The sequence below is a fragment of the Dermacentor andersoni genome, chromosome 2, assembly GCF_023375885.2.
Source record: "Dermacentor andersoni chromosome 2, qqDerAnde1_hic_scaffold, whole genome shotgun sequence".
Classification (NCBI taxonomy): domain Eukaryota; kingdom Metazoa; phylum Arthropoda; class Arachnida; order Ixodida; family Ixodidae; genus Dermacentor; species Dermacentor andersoni.
The window spans coordinates 201,808,409-201,829,213 of NC_092815.1; the positions used below are offsets into that span (position 1 = coordinate 201,808,409).

The 20,805-nt window shown below is 47.6% G+C and overlaps 1 long non-coding RNA gene across 1 annotated transcript in view; it reads right to left on the bottom strand.

The window, feature by feature from the left end:
* LOC129387366 (uncharacterized) overlaps window positions 1-20,805 on the bottom strand; it is a 54,616-nt gene that overhangs the window by 9,670 nt on the left and 24,141 nt on the right. The window contains exon 2 of the long non-coding RNA XR_008614615.1: window positions 17,645-17,871. This is a non-coding gene — a long non-coding RNA (uncharacterized lncRNA). The remainder of the gene's footprint in view (window positions 1-17,644; window positions 17,872-20,805) is intronic.

Below are 20,805 nucleotides of genomic sequence, written 5' to 3' on the forward strand. Positions count from 1 at the left end.
AGCAGCGGCAGCAGGCGCTCGGCAGGCCGTGTCTAACAGCTCTTCCGCGGTTTGGAAGTTCTGAATGGCCGGTAAACACAATTCGCTGGCCACAAGGAACGCGATAGTATAGCCTGTATTTCACTGGCGGCAATGTTAGTAGGCGAATTCCCAGGCACCTCTTCCTGGAGAATAAACTTCGTAATAAACGAAGCAACAAGGCTCTCCCCCACGTGCAACTGCAGGTCTTAGCTCTTCACGTGCCAGGCTCATAGTAAATTCTTGAATTCAACCTTCTCGTTTCCAATTTCGACTGCAGAGGTTCAACCACCCTTCAACCGGGGATTTGCGGTCCCAGTCTACAAGCACTAAGTTGCGGTTCTGCTTTGTTATAGGTGTGCGATGCTTTCCTCCTCCGCACCTCGTCGCCTTGTCTTACCAGCAGCCATCAAGTAACGAAGACAAGCCATCTACATCGTGTCAACTGCCAAGCCACGGTCACGGCCGGTGGCACTGCCTTCGCTCATTGCTGACGCGACTGTTGCTGCCGAAGCCAGAAAAACAGCGGAACGACACGGAATCTCCGGGATTTACCGCCACAGGCTACAAGCACTAAGTTGCGGTTCTGCTTTGTTTTAGGTAGGCATTCAGCCCTTTTTGAGTAGTGTCGTTGTACTTGAGTGGCCATTGATCCCCTTTGGCTGTTTGAAGTGTTTTGTTAATGCGAATGAAACCTTAGTGCAATCCATAAACGAATGGAACGCGTTACCAGAAAGCATTGTCGCTTGCACTGATGCAGCTAGTTTCCGAAGGAAACTTCTGCAGCATCTCCATGAATAACGGCTATTTTTCTTTGTATGTGTCTCTTAGAATTATATGACGTTTTTTCGCTTACTCATGTACATTTAAAAGCATGACTCAACCTTGATTCTATACTACAGTACTTACGAATTCCGAGATTCATTTCAGTGTTCCTGTTATTTACGCGCATTCAAAATTGTGTAATGTTTCTCTCGTTGCCCCCGATTTAAATATGAATAAGATCCTGAAAGTGTCTTTAAACTTCCTTTATACCGCGGTGTTTTCCTTTCACCATACCATAAATGAACAGACAGCGTACCTTACCTCCCCAAAGGCAACCACAGCTCGTTGGCGCAAAGTTTAGAGGAAGAAACAAACAAATTGCACTGCTACAAAAAGAAACAAAAATATTTCTGGCTCTCCGGTAATGGAGATAGACGTAAGCATGAAATGGCTATTGGCAAGGCAGATTGGTTGGAGATAATACTAGCGACAATCTTAAAATGGGTGTAATGCATGTTCCTGTTGGCACATCCCATCACATAACACCGTACCACGCCGGACTGTGCACGCGTCCATATGGACTCATCAGTTCCTGTCACAGATGAACCTCATTGCAAGTATCGCGTCAAGTAACTAGCATGTGTAATGCGGTCTTGACTGGTTGCCCGGATGATCTCGTTTTGTTCTCGCAACTTGCCCGGATGTTCTCGTTGCAGTGCCCGGATACCGGCTCTGGCTTTTGGCAGAAGGTCACTTAAAGGTCACCGACAACGGAAGCTAAAAGCATTTCGCGCTTAAAGCTGAAGCTAGGTTGATTAGATAAACTTCAATATAACAGTGAATATGCACTTTATCAAAAAAATATACCATGCGAAACCTCAGCGTTTCTGTTCATATTGCCTGTTTTGTACCTGATGGTGAAATTATATTCTAGAGATATAGACTCCACCGGAACAAGTGTTTGTTTTTATATTGTCAGAGCCAAGTGAATGGAGAGTGGTATATTTTGAGAGTGAACTTCGCTCCATATATATTGCAAGACAACGTCTGTTCCGCCCAAAAGAAGCAGGCGCATTTTTTTCTGAGGTGCTGTAGGCCTCTTCTCGGTCGATTAACTTGCGGCTAGCGTGCGGTACTGGGTGCTCCTTTCCGTATTCGCCTATCTGGCTAAGAACTGCCCCCAACCCTCGGTCACTGGTGTCGTGATGCACGACGAACTCTTTAGGATGGACTGGGGTCCGAAGAACTGGTAGTGAGATCAGAACGCTTTTTAGGTCCTGAAAGGCTCTTTCTTGCGCCTCATCCCACCGAAGCTGTTTGATCTCTGCCTTTCGGAGCTCATCTGCCAGTGGGCTCGATATTTGAGAGTAATTGGGGATCTACAGATGGTAACACCCCATAATCCCCACAAACGCCCTAAATGCTATCTTTTTCCGTGGTTGAGGAAATTTACCGATAGGTCCTAACTTCAATAGGAAGTGACATCGCGTTCCCTGACCAACGACATGGCCTAAATAGTTGACCTGCGAACAACCGAAGTAGCACTTTTGAGCCTTTAACTAGAGACCCGTCTCACGCAAACGTGCTAGTACAGTTCTTACGTGCACAATATGCTTTTCCCATCTGTTCGAGAACATCGCCACATCATCCAAAGGCGGGATTGCGTTGCCTTGCTTGTCTTGGAGAACAATGTCCATTGGCTCCAAAAAGCTACGCGATGCGCTCTTCAGACCGAAACTTAGCATGAGATGTCGAAAGGTACCAGTCGGAGAAATAAACACCACGTAGCCGCTGGCGCTTTGTGACATGGGTACCTGCTAATAACCTCTAACCAAATCAAGGGTGGAAATTTACGTCGTGACGCTCACACATTCTAATCGTTGCTCTGTGTTTGGTCCTTCGTGACAGCATTCAATCTGCTATAGCCCATGCATGGACCAGGTTCTTACCTATTCGCTTCCATGAGAATCATGGGGGAAATGTAATAAATGTCCGTAGGCTCAATTACCCCTAATTCAAGCATTCGTTTTATCCCTAGCTGCCTTCATTATTTCTCGCTGGGGAGGAGACACTCGATAAGGTTTTGACCTGACTACTAGCTCTGCTTATGTTAGCCCAGTATCATGAGTGATGAGGTTTGCCTTTCCTAGCCGTCGGCCGAAATACTGGCGAAACTCATCAAAGAGCGCCCGAAGGTCTATTACTTACTAGGTATTGAGATGTAACCTGTTTACAGACAGATCCAATATCTCATCTACGGTGTGCTCCGCGCCTGTCTCTGAGCCCAAAACAGGAATTTTGACTAATACCTCCTTTTATGCATGGACTACTCCGTTCACAACCTGCTCCCTTCCGACATAGGGCTTCATTAAGTTACAGTGGTAAATGCTCAATTTATTCTTTCCTGGAATGATTGATGTGTAATTAGTCTCCATTATCTTATATATAACATCGACTGTTTTGCAGTTTGTCTTCCATGAGGGTCGTAGGATCATGATTTTGTGAACTTTCCTTAAAGTTACACAACGTGCGTTCCTGTAATAGTACGCTTTCGCTCTTGCTTTGGCATTCTTTAGGTTTTTTTTACACTAGCTTACGCGAGACACTCAATCGGTCCAGCAATTTCAACACGTAGCTCACTATACCGTCTGACTTTGTCCCGTCCCTTCCCACATTTCTTGCAGCATTCTGAGAGGAGAATGGAGGGTTCGGTCGTACGCCATCTCTGCTCGGGTGAACCCCACGCGTTGTTAAAGAAATGTTAAATTAATGGCAATGAAAGCGGATGAAAAAGAAACCGTTGTTTTTTCATCCACTTTCCTTGTCATTAATTTATCATTTCTTTAATCCAATCGGTTATTACAAGTAACTTCCTTTTGTTTTGGTGATTCGTAGATGGCCCGACCAGCCATTTCTGATACACAAACTCAGAAGATCAGCTCGATACCTCTTCGGGCACGATTAGGTGATGAGGAATCCGGACTTTATGATCACTGCAATGTCTGTACAGGAATCTTGTTTTTTCCTATACGATTACTTTGCGTCTAGCGATACCCTCATTCTCGTATAGGTACAAGCGTGCTAGACTCGGGTCTCTCTCCAGCTCTGTGCTGAGCAGCGTTGTATCGACCCAGCCTGTGAAAGCTCCCAGAGGCACGTAACAGCACTGAGCCCCTTTCCGCACCTGTCATTTCTACTGATGGTGTTTCAGCGTTACGCGAATTTTCTTCTGATATTATATCGACTGGCAACTCAACTGTTGCACTGTTTGCTTCATCCTCAATTATCATAACCCCCATTTCCCGAAGCGCTTTATCTACTATCTTCTGCGAAGTCTGATCTCGGATTCTTCGTTAGCTGCGAGCGGGCTTGCGAGTGGGTTAACATATGTACCCTTGCTTCTCCGAACTGCGACCACGCTTGGGCAACCAACGAGCCGAATGGTTTGAAAAGAGGTAGGTATAGTCTATGAGCAGCGATATTGAGACGCCCGATTCTCCCCTTAGATCTTCGAAGTGACCTGAAATTATCACTCATGCTAGCGCCAGGCACAGACTGTGCTCTTCCAATGATGGCTTAATCGAAGTTACTTCCCCTGTATAGCCTTTGGCTCTCTGGAAAAAAGCGTTAACTAGGTCTTTGGTCACTCCGTTGTCCCTAATGCCCTACACGGTTTTCCGTTTGTCTGTTGCTCTCGAAGTTATGGACGGGAAATCTCAAAATTTTCATCGCTTCAACTAACATATGAAAGTACCATTGCCTTTTTCTAACATCGCGAGGGATAGTGCGCTAGTCCGTAAGAAATGTAGCGCCGTACCGGTTTTCCCTTCTCAAATTTTTTCGTCAAGAACTTCTCTGTCACTTCCTCCTCAGAGTGACTAGCACCGCTAACTTGGGCTGTTTCTTCGGTCGCGTTCACAGATTCGGCGCCCTCCGTGGGCTTCACCTGTGCCTCTTCATTTCTTCTGGGGGGGGGGATTACCCTCCCGGGTAACTCTTTACATTACAACGCCCGATCTCGGCAGTGCGTCTTTGCCGCTTTGCGTACTTATTAGCTAGGCAATCCGCCTTTTCTATCGTGCCTACATGTTGTATCCTCTGCATATTTTTCCTGGTTTCGGTTTCTTAGGTGGAAAACACTCCGTCCCTGTGCTTGCATATATTGGTCCAACGTCTATTAAAGGGTCAGTATGCAACAAGCAGCCAGTGTGCTGCTCACGCCACTCCTCCACTAGAATGGCGACGAGCTTGGCGCCAGTTCGAATGTAATTCTCGGGAGAAATCCAGCCACGCTTGCCCAATCACTTACAGCGCCATCGCTCCCCAGCATCCCTTTTTTCCGACACCGGGTCACCCCGTGCAGCCATGGTCGCCATGGCACGATGTGTTCGAAGTCTACCTGCTGGCATCCGGTGCTTTGAAGTTTTCCCCAGAGCGATGCAAGTCTCGGCTACTCCATTTGATGGGACAGAGAGGCCAACGTATTTGCAACACCTTCTCTGTTTTGCAGGTGGTAGACAGAGGAGGAGAGAGACCGCAGCTATGCAGGACGTGTACGACTCTGCGATAAGCACCCTGCCCAAGCACTTCAACACCGCCTGCAACCCGGTCGTCGAATGTCACCGATTTTTTCGCGGGATCGAATCCCGGCCACGGCGGCCGCATTTCGATGGGGGCGAAATGCGAAAACACCCGTGTACTTAGATTTAGGTGCACGTTAAAGAACCCCAGGTGGTCAAAATTTCCGGAGTCCTCCACTACGGCGTGCCTCATAATCAGAAAGTGGTTTTGGCACGTAAAACCCCAAATATTATTATTAGTTGTTCTCGCGAGTCAAATCAAATCAGCTGCGGGAATGAAGGAATTTTCTATTTCTGTGCAAGCAGTATCTGCGCATACTTGCACACAAGGCAGTTCAGCGGCGCCGTCACCGCATTCACGGCCGCGTGCTCGCACTTTTGGTCAGGGTGATAAGCTGAAGAAAGCCGCACACATGGGAACTGCCCCCCATCTGGAAAGCGCCGTCCCTCAAATTTGCAGCAACACGCGAATTATTCCCACTGCCTCAGATGTGGCTCTACCCGGCACCGCGCTTCATGACCACGTTGCCCAGCAAAAAGGGAAAGAAATGTTTCTTTTGTGGCTGTATCGGGCACTCTCGAAATGTTTATAAGTAGAGGCGGTAGCGAACAGCTGTGCATGAAGTTTAAATTGAAGCAAAAAAGAGGTGAGGCGTGCAGACCGGACACAAGAGTAGAGAAGTGGACACACAACACGAACGCCGACTATCAACTGAAGGGAGCACTGAGGCGAGAAAAGAAAGAAGACACAAAACTCATCTCCGCAAGCTCAGGAATGGTATCAGCACGTGTCAGTAGGTACATGTGCCTGTCTGAGTGAGAGACACTTATACCCGGTTAAGGCACTTAATCTCTTCCTTATGTAAAGTAATCGAAGGCTGACACACGCACGCACTTCCACCATTATAAATATGCCATGCCATGTCTGTAATCACGTCCGTCCCCCTCGAAACCGACTTCTTTAGGCGCTCAGCCACAGTGGCCACTGCTACACTAGGATAACCTGCTTCTAATAGGCGCCGGGCCTGCGCATTAAAACTGGCGCTCATTTTGTGCATGCAGCATCTGGTGAGAGCAGAGTTAAGGCACGACATGGCAATTCCGTTTTTCACTACTTTGGAATGCTTAGATTGAACGTTTAGCAACGGCTTCGAAGATCTTGGGGAGTGCTGCCAACAAACGTGATTTTGGTCGAAGGCCAAGGAAATGTCAAGAAACTGAATTACGCGTCGCTGAGGAAATTCCTTGGTATACTTTAATCCTCTTCTATAAAGTTTAAATTGCTCACTCTTTTTCGCATAATGAATTCTTACCAACTAGCTCAGCTTTCTGTCGTTCTAAGTTCCTTTAAGAATCGCAGCGCATCGCTTTTCTTTTATGTCGACGAACAGGGCGCCTCTCTCATTGGCTTGAGTGGTATTCAGGCACTGAAGCTGCGCAGTGAAGGACCACGACTGTAGCGCTTTCAAACCAGCACGGTACCGACTGCCGAAATGGCTCTGACAGGTCCGGTCGGGCTGCCAACGCAGCTGCCACCAGCAGTTCAGCAACAGTTCAGCTCGTTCTTCACAAATGAGCTGCTTCTTGCAAAACTTTTTCTTCACAGAATTAAGAGGAAGCTTTAGCTCGGGCCCAACTCCGACGCGTACTATTCAAATACATGTATAACGGGAAAACGCTTTTCTGAGATAGCTCCTGGACCGATTTTAATGAAATCTGTTGCATTTGAAAGATAACGGTGAATTCTAGCGACCCTTGGTCGCTGAATTTTGATTTAGGGCCTGAATTCTGTTGCAAGAATTTTCAATAATTCGGAAGTTTGAAGAAAATAGAAGCAGGAAGTTTACAAATTTATAGCTCTACATCAAGAACAGATATTGCGGTTGTGTAAACGTAATCCATTAAATCATTGAAAGCGGACAGATTCGATATATCGTTTTACATCTCACGTGGATTTCTTACGTTGTTTACAAGGGTTCTGCAAAATCTGTATTTCCATATTACTATTTTTTTTAAATTCGTGTGTGACATATATTTTGTTTGCCGCTTTAGATGCACTATTGCATCTTTAGATGCACTTTAGATGCGATTCACATAATTGTAAGATAGTTTTTCGTTGCTAAGTTACAGTGTTGTAAACGTGATAGTTTCGTTTCCTGAAAATTTGCGAATTTTTCCAATTTTTAATAAAGGTTGATGACCTAAATCAGAAATTTTAAACCAACAATCACTATACTTCAAGTTTTTCTTTTAAATGCAACAAACCTCGTCAAATTTGGTGCAGTGGTTGACGAGAAAAATGAATTCTCCTTTTACATGTATTTAGATAGGAGCACCCGAGCTAAAGCTTCCTGACACGTACAGGTATTCAGCCAGTAGCTTCAAAACTGCACCGCCTTCCTTTGATGTTACCACCACGCGTGTCTTCTGAGCTGCAGCACTTCAAATGCTTGGACGTCATTGAACGTATCAATCTGTCAGAATGTGTGCCCCCCATTGTCGTAATTCGGGAGAAAGATGCAAGTATTAGGCTTTGTGCAGACCTACGTGAACCTAACGAGCCGATCGTTCCGTACAGTTTTCCGCTGCGCCACATGAATGAGCTTCATGCTTTGGTGGTGGCAACGCACTTTTCGAAACTTGACTGCATCTGCCTATCGCCAAGTTCTCCTGGACCATGAAAGCTGAGATTTAACAGCTGTTATCACACACGAAGCACTATTCCATTTTAAATGTGTTTGTTTTGGATTAGCATTAGCACCTGCAGCTTTCCACGTTATGATTTCTCTAATACTTCGCAGCTATGCTGGTGTCCTCTTCTACATGGACGACATCATTATTTTTGGTAATTCGTCTGAGGAGCACCTAAATACCTTGGAGTCGGTATTACAGCTTACAAAAGGCACAGGTCTGAAATTGAACAGTAGATGCGTGTTTGGGGTTCAGGAGCTTGAATTGTTGGGCCACAAGGTGACACCTTGTGGTATTTCACCACTTCCAAGGAAAGTAGACGCAATCCGCCTCTTTCATGTTCCTGTGCTGCCCTCTGACGCACGCCACTTGAAACGTTTTGGAAGGGTGTCGGGGATTTCGCCGGTTTATTTGTGTACCTGCGCCCATGTTGAGCGTACGTCGGTTGTGCGGTTCGTGGATCGCGAATAATTATTAATGGTTTCTCTGGGGCAGCATGTCGGTCACCCATTAACTGTAGTGGGTGAACAGGCCCGAGTGCGCTGTTGTGGTATCAGCGCGGCCGACAAAGGCACGCCGAGTTCCCTCTGCCGACGCGGCTGCGTTGAGTTCGTTGTCGCTGATGTCTGCGACTGTACATCGCGTCTTGTATTCCTTTTACACATTCACTAAACATTTCGCATATTCAAGAAGCGTTTGAGCGCAGCGTTACACGTGGGATTTGCCAAAGCGGTGCATTTGTTTAACTCTACAGCTTCAGATCGCTGTTAGCTTCGGTTATTGAAGAAACGGCGCATCGCTGAGGTGAAATAATCTCAAAACGTCGCAAAACACAAATACGAGTCAGTATGAGTGGCCGAGTCCCTTAAACAACTGCAACTGTGATTCAGACAGATATATATTACTGGCTGCTACTACTGATTCTCGCTTTTGTTTAACTTCATCATACTTACAGTTTGCGCGTGCTATAAAGTATTATTAGAGACAACTGTGCTCGGCATAAGTCCCCACTTATATGCCGTGTAGTTCTCTTGCGGAAACGCGGATGTCATCGCTGACACCGTTGGCAACTGAGCAAGTTTATGCTGCTGTGTCGAATGCACTGTCTCCCCTTTCCTGTTTGACGCAGAGGTAAACAATGCTTCTTTGGAATTAAGAAATGTCAGCATAACAACACACACAGACCTATGATCTACGGGAATGCGACCGACAGCGTTCGGGTACGGTGACCACAGTACAAGATGTTGGCACAGCGCTGTGTCGCCGCTTGCCGCTTAATGTGTACGTGCCGTGCGAAGTGAAGAATAGTTATCAAATCGCTATAGAGTCGCAACCTAACTATACGAGCGGTTTACTTCGTCCTGACTGCTTATTTTTTAAGTTCAGCTCCACCGGTAGCGGTTGCACGAACTCGACGGGGTCAGGCATAACCCAAACTTCCCTAAACAGGATCAACATTGACTCAAACTTCACGTGCACTGCTTGAAAGGACTGAAGCTCGTGCATGTCAACTTCGAAGGCATGTCGACGCATTTTGAGCGCGAATAATTATATTTACAAGTGAATGAGCTGCAGCTATCGCGTTGTCGGTTCGACGGCTGATCACGTAGAGTTTGGTCAAGCTATCACGGTCGTCGAGCTGATTTTCTCGGTGCTGTCGACACGAAAGCCCGTCGCGCTATATGCAACTCGCACCCGCCATTTGCGTCGTTCTCGGTCTATGACGATCAAATGGTCTCAATGATACAGTGCTGAATAGTCGACCGATCGTCGGCGTCAGCGTCGTGTCAATCTCGTATAGACCAATTGCTACCACGCCTTAAAACAGTACGTGAAGTCAGGCACGCGCTGCCACCACCAGCAACAGTGGGCCGACGCTGCAGGACTGCGTCAGCAACGTGTTTTTGAAGTGTCGCCCAAGTGTAACGCAGGGGTTTATCGATAAATTTGACAGCCGTCAATGCAAGGCGGCAGCTACGTGGTTCACGGTGCAGTCCGTATGAAGCCCTGGCCATTTTCTGTTTCAAAGTGGAGTTGCAGACTTACGCACGTTTTCGGCACCGCACCGACGTCGAGCTATCAGTGGAGTTTCAACGTGGTAAATGGCGCGGCGTTTGCAACAGCGCGCGTCCAAGAGGTTCCTTTTTTTGGGGGGGTACTTTTCCCCGATATCTGGCCGCGCGGCCACGCGCGCGCATCCCTTCCAAAACGTTTCGCGAGTAATCCGCTAGGGCAGGGCGCATGCACCGCCGCGCCGTGAAAGAGGCGGATTGTGGAAACCCCAATTCCAAACAATGCCGCTGAACTCCATTCCTTTCTGGGTCTAGTAGAATACTGCGCCATGTTTGTGCCACACTTAGCCGAGATGGTAGAGCCACTGAGGGCTTTCATTAGTATAGACCGAAGTTCACCTGGTTTACTTAGGTGGTTAATAGTTTTCGCACTGTAAAATCCTTATTATCCTCAGATATCGTATTGCGCAGGTTTTACTCTGCGCTTCTAATTATCATTTCCACAGATGCATCTGAATTTGGACTTGGAGCAGTCCTCCAGGAGCACGCCGGTCATACGCACGTACTGTCGTTTTCGCATCACGCATTCTATCTCCGGTTGAGGGAAAGTACGCGGTTGGCGAAAGGGTAGCATTTGCATGAATTTCGGCATGCAGACGTTTGAGGAAGGAACTTCATTCTCCGAACAGAGCATCAGGCACTCGTTTCACTTCTGTCCTAGCAGCACTAAGGCCGACGCCCACTTAAAATCGCACCATGGTGCGCAAGGCTACTCCGTTATAATTTTACTGTTGAGTACCAGAAGGGCTCTTCAAACAGTAAGCGGATGCTCATTCAGGACTGCCCGCCCATATTGCAGATACTCAGTTGACTTTTCAAGAAGAAATTGTTTGCATGGCCCACGCAACTTGCGGGACTAAAGAGGAGTTCGAACAAGTGTTTCTCGCTGATGCCACTCTTCGAAAGGTTAAGGCATACGTAAACGGGTTGCGGCCCTCACATAGGAGCCTGCCTGAAGGTCCCTAACCATATTTCGGAGTTCGAGAGGAGTTGTCAGTAGTAGGCGAATTGTTCTTGCGTGTGGAGAGGCTGCTAGTTTCTTCATCCCTATTGGCTGAGCTTCTTGCAACAGCGCATGAATCCCACATTGGCATCAGGCGCACAAAATCCAGCATTAAGGAGCAGTTTTTGTCGCTCCGCATGGACCACCACGTGGAGCAAGCAGTCCACAAGTGTAGCATCTGTCAGGGGGCAGACAAATTGGCAAAGACGTCGCCCGCCCTTCTGCAAACTGTTGAGCTACAGGAGACCATGGCGAAAACTTGCAATGGATATTGCTGGTCCACTGGAAACGGTGCCTCCAAATTGCAGGTTTATCATGACGTTCGTAGGCTACTTCTCAAAATGGCCAGAGGTGCAGTTCTGAAGGCAAGTTTCTACAAGAACTGGGAGCGAGTTCCTGCTTAATATATTTGCAAGGGAAAGATATCTCGAAGAGAGAGTATGCGTTAATGGACCCCAGGTCGCCTCAAACGAATTTGGCAACTTCCTACAAGAACGAGCTCTCCATCTGTCATATTTATCCATTTATCACCCACAGGCAAATGGAGAGATCGAACAGTTTAACCGCACATTCAAGACGTGCATCAATCTGGCACAACTGGAACAGCGTGCCCTGCGAACTGCTGTACGGGACTACCTCGCCACATACCAGTGCACACCACAAGCCACAACAAGAGTAGCCGCGGCGGTGCTGCGTCATGGCAGGCTCAAAAGAACAAAACTTGATATCCCCGGCTTATCGCCTGAGTCATTCGCAAAGACATCCAACTAAGAACTGGCCAAGTTACGGCTGCATGTCAAGTGCAGGCAACAGTACAGGTGCAGGCAACTGCACCGACACGCGGCGAGCTGCGAAGCCGAAAACGGTGGCGGTAGGAGATATAGTGCGGTGAAGAAACCATCGGTTTCATTCAAGGGTGACATTTCCTTCTCATAGCCTAGGGAAGTCATCGGTCAACGTGCTGCTGCATCCTTCGTCTCGATGACGGTAGAACATGGAACGCGGCAAAGCTGTGCAAGGTGCTTGCTCGCCGCACGGGCAACAATGGCCTTCAGCAAGATGCCACATGGCATGACCCACCAAAGCATGATCCTTTTGATTCGCCACTTCTCTCTGCAACCTGGCAGCCAGCGCCTGCCGAGGCAAGTATTCCCGCAGTGCAACCTGTGCGTAGGGCAAGATGCAGTCCTGCTTCCCCACGAGGCCAGCCATGGAACGGTTTCCTGAATAAGAAACTGTGCCACGTCCTGTCGTTAACACTGCAGAAGGGGAAGCACTTATGTCGTGTCTCCCTGGCCATTGTATTCAGCGCACCAAGAGAGACGGCTACCAGCCAGATACAGAGACGAGCTGTGAATGTGTACAGATCCTTGCTTTTCTTTTTGCGTGCACTGGTGTTGTATACTGATGCATATACTGAAGTATATGCAGATCTGTATACTTTTTGCGTACTCTGATGTTGCATTTCTTGTTGTGTATATATGTTTCGGTGTGTATTTCTAGATGTCTTCTTGTTGTTTTCATGTATACACGAAGCGCGATTAACCTGCTAATGTAGTAACATATTCACTAAAAAAGGGAGAAGGAAAATATGTTGTATCCTATACATATTTTACCTGGTTTCGGTTTGTGTCTAGGTGGGCAATACTGTGTCTCTGTATTTGTATATATTGGTGGAACAGCCTCTATATCCTGTAACCAAAACCTCACTGGCTGCGGAATGCTGCTATAAAATTGTTCGAGACACATGCATTCTACAACTTTCTCTCCAATTTCGTAAACTAAAGCCCCCTTAACCCACTCAACGAGGATCATTTTGAGACCGTACAGAAACCTGATGTAGTCCTCGTTGCTTTTTTTTTATTCGCTTCTCTGAAACGCTTCCTGAAGGCTTCCGGTGAAAAGCGACATCTTTTCAAGAACATTGACTTTACTTTTTCTTAGTCCTTCGCGTGCCTCGCCTCGAACCTTCGGACTACGCTCGCAACTTCACATGGCAACGAAGTCACCAACCACTCTCACCATATTACCGGAGCGAAGTTACACCTCTCCCAAGCTCTTCCCAAATGAACTAAAAACAAGGCAGTGTGCTCGCCCACCTTTATGGTTTAATTTATAGGTCCTTATGGCATAGTTCGACATCACATGGTCTAACTGAGCTGTTACTTTCACTGCCCGTCAGCACAATCGACTTCGGCATATCAAGTTCTAGTTTTGTATTTCTCGGTATATCCGCCGTGTTGCCTCAGCGAGTATGGTGTTGCGCTGCTAAGCAAGAGGTCGCAGGGTCAAATCCTGGCTGGGGCGGCTGCATTTCGATGGGGACGAAATGCAAGAACACCCAGGTCCCGTGCATTGAGAGTACGTTAATGATCTCCTGGGGGGTCTAAATTAACCCGGGTTGCCCACTACGGCGTGCCTCATAATCAAATTGTGGTTTTGGTACGTAAAACCCAAGAATTCATTCATTCTTACATCTCTATGTCACCCATCTCTTTTCAATGTTTTTCTCTGCTCTTGTTTTTTCCGATCTTGCTCTTTCTGTGTTTCCAGTACCAGCTCCCAAGCAATCGCAGTGGTTTCGTTGCCAGTGCCACTATGTGTAATTGCTTTCTGGACAGCTGGCATTTTCTTTCCATCGTTAGCATTTACACCAAACTCTTCCCATACCAACAGCAATTCTGACTTTTCTAACCTTCTAACATCCATCGTATCTGTCTGCAACATTAGCTAACCCTTTCCACAAGGTATGTGTGCAAAAGAAGATATGCCATGAACGCCCCGGTTCTTAGCACAATCAAAGTAGTCATCCAAAATTTACCGCGCGGCGAATCGAAATGGGAAAAATCTTTCCTTCACCCGAAAAGATCGCGTACTTGTGCTGCAAAAAAGGACGTTCCACATCCTCCACCACAGTTTGTGAGTGGTAGCGCTGGCTAACCCTCTCAAGCTTAGTTCTAGTAGTAAAACATAAGTAACCAAGCAAATGGATTGTAAAACGGTGCCGCGATAGCATAACTGGTTAGAGCATCGCACGCGTAATGCGCAGACGTGGGATCGTTCCCCATCTGCGGTAAGTTGTTCTTTATTCAGCAACTTTCACTGTGATTAATTTATCATTTCTTTATTTCAATTAGCAAGGACAAGTAGTTCCCCCTATGTTCTCCTTGGTGACTTTGTTCATTGGCTTCTCATGCTATAATCAATAAAAATGGGACCCCTCGGTTAACCCTCTTTCTTCTCATTCATTACATCACGAGGGCCTCGTATCCGGCAACAGTGATGCCTTCAGGTAGCATGTGCCAGTTTATTGACCAGTTGCCTTCACCCAAAAAGATCACGCACTCGTGACGCCTGCGGCAGAAAGGATGTTCCACATTTGCCACCTAGATTTGTGAGTAGTGGCACTGGCTAATACACCCCAGGTTAGTTCCAGTAGTAAAGCATAAGTACCCAAGAAAGTGAATGGAAAAACGGCGCCACGGTGGCTCAACTGGTTAGAGCATCGTACGCGTGATGCGAACACGTGGGATCGTTCCCTACCTGCGGCAAGTTGTTTTTACATCCATTTTCATTGCCATTAATTTATCATTTTCTTAATTCAATCAGTAAGTACAAGCAGTTCCTCCTATGTTCTCCATTGGTATCCTTGTTCTTTGGCTTCTCATGGTTGTATTACGAAGAAAATTATCATGAAACGAAACATGAGACGAGAGCAAAACGAATGCTGGCTTGAAAAGTCTCAGTTATAGCCACCTCACGCCTCCGTGCTGCGGCTTTCTAAGCCATTTTCTCCCGACGGAGGCAGAGGTCTTTTCTTCTTCGGGGTCACCCCCGACCCTCCCCTCCCGTCACATCGTCCACTCTCCCCTGCGGTGGCCTCGAGGTTTCTGGGTGGTTCTTGAAGACCAACCACGGAGTGAGGTCAACGTTCGGGCATCTTTTCCAAGGATACGCGCACTTAGGGAGACGTGAACCCTAGAAACCATACGTGCACAAATTGCTGACGAGCAATGGTGCCCACTTTGACGTCGGCTCATTCCTGGCAGCAGGCACCTGACTCTCGCTCGGCTGGTCATGTCAAATTGGTGGGAATGCGATTGTTACGCAGGGTGATTCCTGGAAAGAAGCAGCGGCAGCAGGTGCTCGGCGGGCCGTATCAACAGCATGCCATGAATAGCAATGAAAAGACTTTCTGCTTGCCTGGCGTCTTTCTCGGTGGGTAACTGTCTACTTGTGGAGAAGTAAGGTAGCTGTGGAGTCATTGCCGACAATTCCCTAATAATTCCCATATTCCTTGTATACATCTTGATTAATCAATGTCTCCTTGACTGCTGGTAAACCTCATGAACCAAATCACTTTCCTTAATCTATGAAAGCCATAAACAGAGGTTGATTGTACTTCGCAGATTTGTCAAGTACCTTATTCACGGCATGGATGTGGTCTGTTTATCCCTTCCTCAAGCCAGCCTGTTCGCTTGGTTGACTGAAGTGAAGAGTCAAGTGAATGTCAGCGCGCCATGCGCAAGTGTCTTTCAATATTTCCGCGTGAATACTGACTTGTACATCTGCTCTATGGCTCGGCGCAGTGACTGCACGTATATTTTCTTTAAATGAATTTACTCTACAAACTATTATACCACAGTTTGCAGAGCTTCCACGGGACAACCATCTTTTGCCAGAAACTACGGGAACTGCACGAAAGAACAACAAAAAAAAACGCCTATTTAATGTTCAGCTTCTTCCTTATCGCATGCTTTCCGCCAGTGCTCACTCTTATTGGCTTCATCGTCAGATGTCACGTTATCAACTTGAAAATCAAGTGCGGATTCTGCATATGCCTGGTGACTCCGCTAGACAATAAGTGTTCTTTCTCTAAACCGGTGTTCTGGAGAAGAACGTGCAGGTCTCTAAGCGAAGACGAGAATATTTTTGTGCCATCCTTGCACACTGCTGCCATTCCGAAATGAAACGTTGGTCACAGCGTAAGAAATGTTGAGTTGCGTGGTCTGTGGTTCTCTCGCAACAGCGAAATTGTCTTAACGACCGCAGTTTCCGTCGTAACCATTGCATCTTGTTCCTGGAAGGCTTGTAGATGGTAGGCTTATGATAATGTTGCCGCGTTTCAATAAATTTTTCGCCAGTTGTGCTTTCAAATGGGTAAGTTGAGACGAGGATTCAAAGCACTGTAGTTCTCCGCCCTACCCACATGACTTCATGATGAAGAAATAGCCCGTAAAATGTGACGATAAACAGCCTAACAAAGCGCAGATTTTCTTCCCTATTGTGCTAATTTTGCGCGTTCTTGTATGATGAGGCTGTGCTAACACGCGCAATTTCATATGGCAGAGAAGATAACGCTACATCGCCTTTTAGTTTTTTACTTCAACCTCGCCCGGTGACATGAGCTTGTGATGTTGAAATATGCATAGGTTATAACCCATTTTGCGACCGGTAAAAGAGTGCTAAATAATCGCAAGGAGTATAATAAAAACAGTCTGCTAGTATATAAGACACTTAATAAAAATAGATAATAATAGCAAGGCCTTGTGGTATCGAAGTAGTGAAAGAAAGACGACGCAAGCCGTCGTCCTTCTTTTCTGATGCTATTATGCGCGGCACGCGTATACTTCGTCACAATGTACGGATTCTATCTGTAATTCGGCTGTCATTCTACGTGCCTTTTTCGAAAGTGAACTGAAGCTCGCTGCTACTCGCAGCTACAAGCAGAAAAAAATTAGAAAGCCACACATGACTTTTAAAGAAGTACGACTAAAACCTAAAATATAACGCAATCTCCGTGTTTATATATACGAGGAATAAAATGCAACGACGATTGCGATACTCCGCAATGCAAAATTAGAGCGCAGCTCTATACGTATTTTCATTTCGCGATATATATATTGACTGGTGCAGACAATCTGTCTCGTGCGACACGCTCCGAACGGAACGAAGTACGTTGCGACTGCCTTGCCTAGCGGGCGATTGCGAGGCGCAGAGCGTGGCTGACGCGTGGGTGCAATTCACAGCAGCAGCCGCAGACAAACCTCCGCTCATGGAGCGCTTTGGTGAACAGATGACGTGTAGAGTGCCTCGATGCGCGCACCCGAGCGAACCAGCAGAGGCGAGCGACCGCTTCGAGGAACCCTAACGACGCGCGCTACTGTGGCGCCATCTCGTAGCCATCGTGGCCCTATTCTGTCTTGCACGGCACTACGCTTTTCTTCTCACGTTTTCGTAATGATCTCGTCCTTCGCTCCCCTCCTCCCGTCATCTCCGCTCTCCTCGTTTTTCATCGCCCGCTGCGCTCCGCGTTCGCTCTCATTTTTCGCTGTGCTCGTTCACTTGGTTACAAGGTATGACGCCAACGCTCGCCGCAGAAACGGGTGCCTAAGAGCTTGGCTTCAGAAAGCGACTAAGACAGAAAAAAAGCAAATTCACTCCCTCTTTATACTTAAGCAGGATTATGCCAACACGCTCTTGCTCATGCAGCTCGTAAATAGACTGAGGCTTACGTTCACGTCCTTCAACACTTCCTTCAAGTCGCTTTGGTGAAGGTGCTCGTCGCCAAGCACAACGCCATGGGCGTGCGTGTCCACCACTAGCTGCACCAGGCCGCGCACCACGGCGCGCGGATCGAGCCCACTGTCAGGCGAGAAAGAGTGCAACACGCTGCGTTGGACGAGCAGGAGCAAGGCACCTTTGGCAGCAACGCGAATCTTGTCCACCACCTGCTGGACCCCTGCGAAGACAGAGTTCGTGATTGTAAGTAGCAGCGCTGCTGCTGATGATAATAATCAAGGTTACTGACAATGATTGGTGGTGGGTTCGGTAGTGGGTAATATAGTTTCATTCCTCATGTTTTTCCATCCCAGCAAACATTTTTAGTCATGAATTATACACTAACCCTATCTATCAAGTCTTCTGAATATAGGGTTCAACATCCCAGTTTAACGTGCACCCAAAGCTCGCTGAACCGGCATCTTTGCGTTCTACCTCTAATGAACGTGTGGCCACTGTATGGGACATCTGGAGACCAGAGTTACGGAGCGGTAATTTCCGAGTTGGAACAATTCCGCGATGATTCCACATTTCGAAACACTCCGAATGAAATGATGGCACGAGATGGGCAGATCGGATGCGAATGGAATTGCAGCCTGAGATTTCAGAATGAAGTTGGATGAAAATGGGCATGCATAGTCCTGGAGTGCTAAATGTTCGCTTTAAGCGAGATGCAAAGCCAGTAAATTTGCGAATTAGGTTTAACTAGATCTGGCCAACTTATACATTTCTGAGTTGTTAATTAATACCGGCTCTTTTACTACCTAACTATAGTTGGCTTGTTCTGGCGCAGTAATTAAAGCAATGTCTTGCACACAGCCCGAGACACAGTAACAGGTCTGTGTTATGAACATCAACATTTATATGTGAGAAATTGTTCGATTTATGAGGAGCATGCTTAATCTATGCGACACAAAGATCTTGGCCAAAAGCTAACGGCTACGCCCTGCGCCAGTCCACAATTCTATTGAACGCGCGCCATGTTTTTCGGAACGCTGCCTAGCATTAAGAATGCGCGATAACTGGTGGTGAGGGAGGTGCTCTGGAAAGAAATGGTGGTAATAATGTGCCAGTACTCGTGAAAGAAAAAAATATTGTGTCCTACAAGCAGTGGCGTAGCAACAGGGGGGGCCGGGGGGCCGTGGGCCCCGGGTGCAAGGGGCCAGTGGGGGGTGTCATATACCTCTGAAGACACCCCTCTTTCCGCCGGCTACACCCGGGGGGGGGGGGGGTGACAGAAGACCTATGGGCCCCGGGTGCCAGACGACATAGCTACGCAACTGCCTACAAGCGTACTGCCTTTCGCTTTGACATAAGTCGGAAAAGTGCCAAAATATTATTGTTACGATGGGGTGCGTTTATTTAAAAATGAATTGATGAAAAGGGGCCGCACCGACACCAAGCCGCTGCAAAGATAAGCGCACTTCCTTCTCCTCTTCCTCCGTTCTTCCTGTAGCTTTAGCGTAACACTCCTCCCTTCACAGACTAAGCCCGCTGGGCGAGTTGCTGTTTCGTCCACTCGGAGTCACGGGGATGACAGCGTTTCAGGCGTGGGACGTGAACAAGCTGCGTCTTCTTAGACCGGTAGCCATTAGAAACGAGACGAGCAATCGAATAGGCCGCATCACTTAGGCGATTGGTGATGACGAAAGGCCCGGTGTGACGAGCCAGAAACTTCTGGCACAGGCTGCGCTTGCGAAGTGGTGTTAAAATCGGTACTATGTCCCCTTTGTGCCAGATAACATTCCTGAATGGTCGATAGATTGCTGGTTTTTACTTCTAAAGTTTTGTGCGTGACTCGGCGTGAATAACCTACATAAGGCAGGCTTGTTGCGAAAATAACCTTAGGTGTGAGTGGTGTCAGGATTGGGGGCTCAATCCCATCGCTCGAGATCTGTTGCCAAGATTGGAGTCCGGCATGAATTCGAAGGTAGCGGGCCCATGCCGTCGTCCAACTTAAACACGCTGAGGACGTTGATGAAGGGAAGAACTGCTTCTCATCGAGAACGAGGAAAATGGGTTTATTTACAGAATTTAAATCAGTCTAACATGACTGCTTAAGAAAAAGAGTGTCAGTCCAACATGACTGCTCAAGAGAAAAGTGTGTCAGTCCAACCTGACTGCACGAGAGAAGTGTGTCGAGCCTCGGCCCAACAGCCGTCTTTTAAACACTCGGTCCTCCGGCGATACAAAGCAGCGAATGTTCGTTTCGTCATCGCAAAACTAGCCGCCTCCCGCGACAAGGTGACGCGAGCGTTCGTTTACTCATTGTAAATTCGCCGCCGCCCCGCAGGCCGGTTTACGCACACACACACGCAAACACACAGGGGCGAAGGACTGGAGCCGACGACAGAGGGGAGTCGTTCCGGGAAGCCCGGAGACATTCTGGGTAGCTCGTTGTCCCGCCGCGGCTTGCTCATGCGTAGCAAAATCAGGTTCGCGCTGGGGACCTCGGGCACAATAGTTCGTCCGTCGAACCCGTTTCGTCACAACGGAGATGGGGCTCGTGGATGGAGGCGGTTTTCAGCACAAAGCCCGCTTCTTCGAACGCAGTCTAGCTGCAGCGACGGAGAGTGGGGGATGCGCGCCTTGTCCCCCAGTCGTAATTGGGTGGCAATTTTTCCTTGCAGCTCGCCATTCTTAACCGTGGCGCCGGTCCTGTCGTTTGTGTTCTTCTTCCTGAGTCCTTGTCTTCTGCGCCTTGCCTTTACTACTTCAAGCATGACCCAACTAGCCCAAGCAAGAGTTTTACTTATGTCCCCTTTGTCGTACCACACATTCTTATGGCGTGAATCGTAGGTGATCTTGGACCAGCCCTGGGATGCCAACGTATGGAGCTGAGCTATGCGGCGTACTTCCTCACCGCTGCAGAGAGTCTGGGCAATACAAGAGTCCGCATGGTGAGTAAAAGGTTGAATGGTGTCAAGAAAGCTGCGGGGTAGTCTGACATAAAGAATGTAGAAAGGACTGTAGCCGGTAGTTTCATGCTTCGTAGTGTTGTAGGCGCAGGTGATAAACAGCAAGATATCATACCAATTTTTGTGCCTGGAATCGACGTACATCGAAAGCATGTTGGTCAGTTCTGTTAGTGCGCTCGACGAGAACATTTGACTGC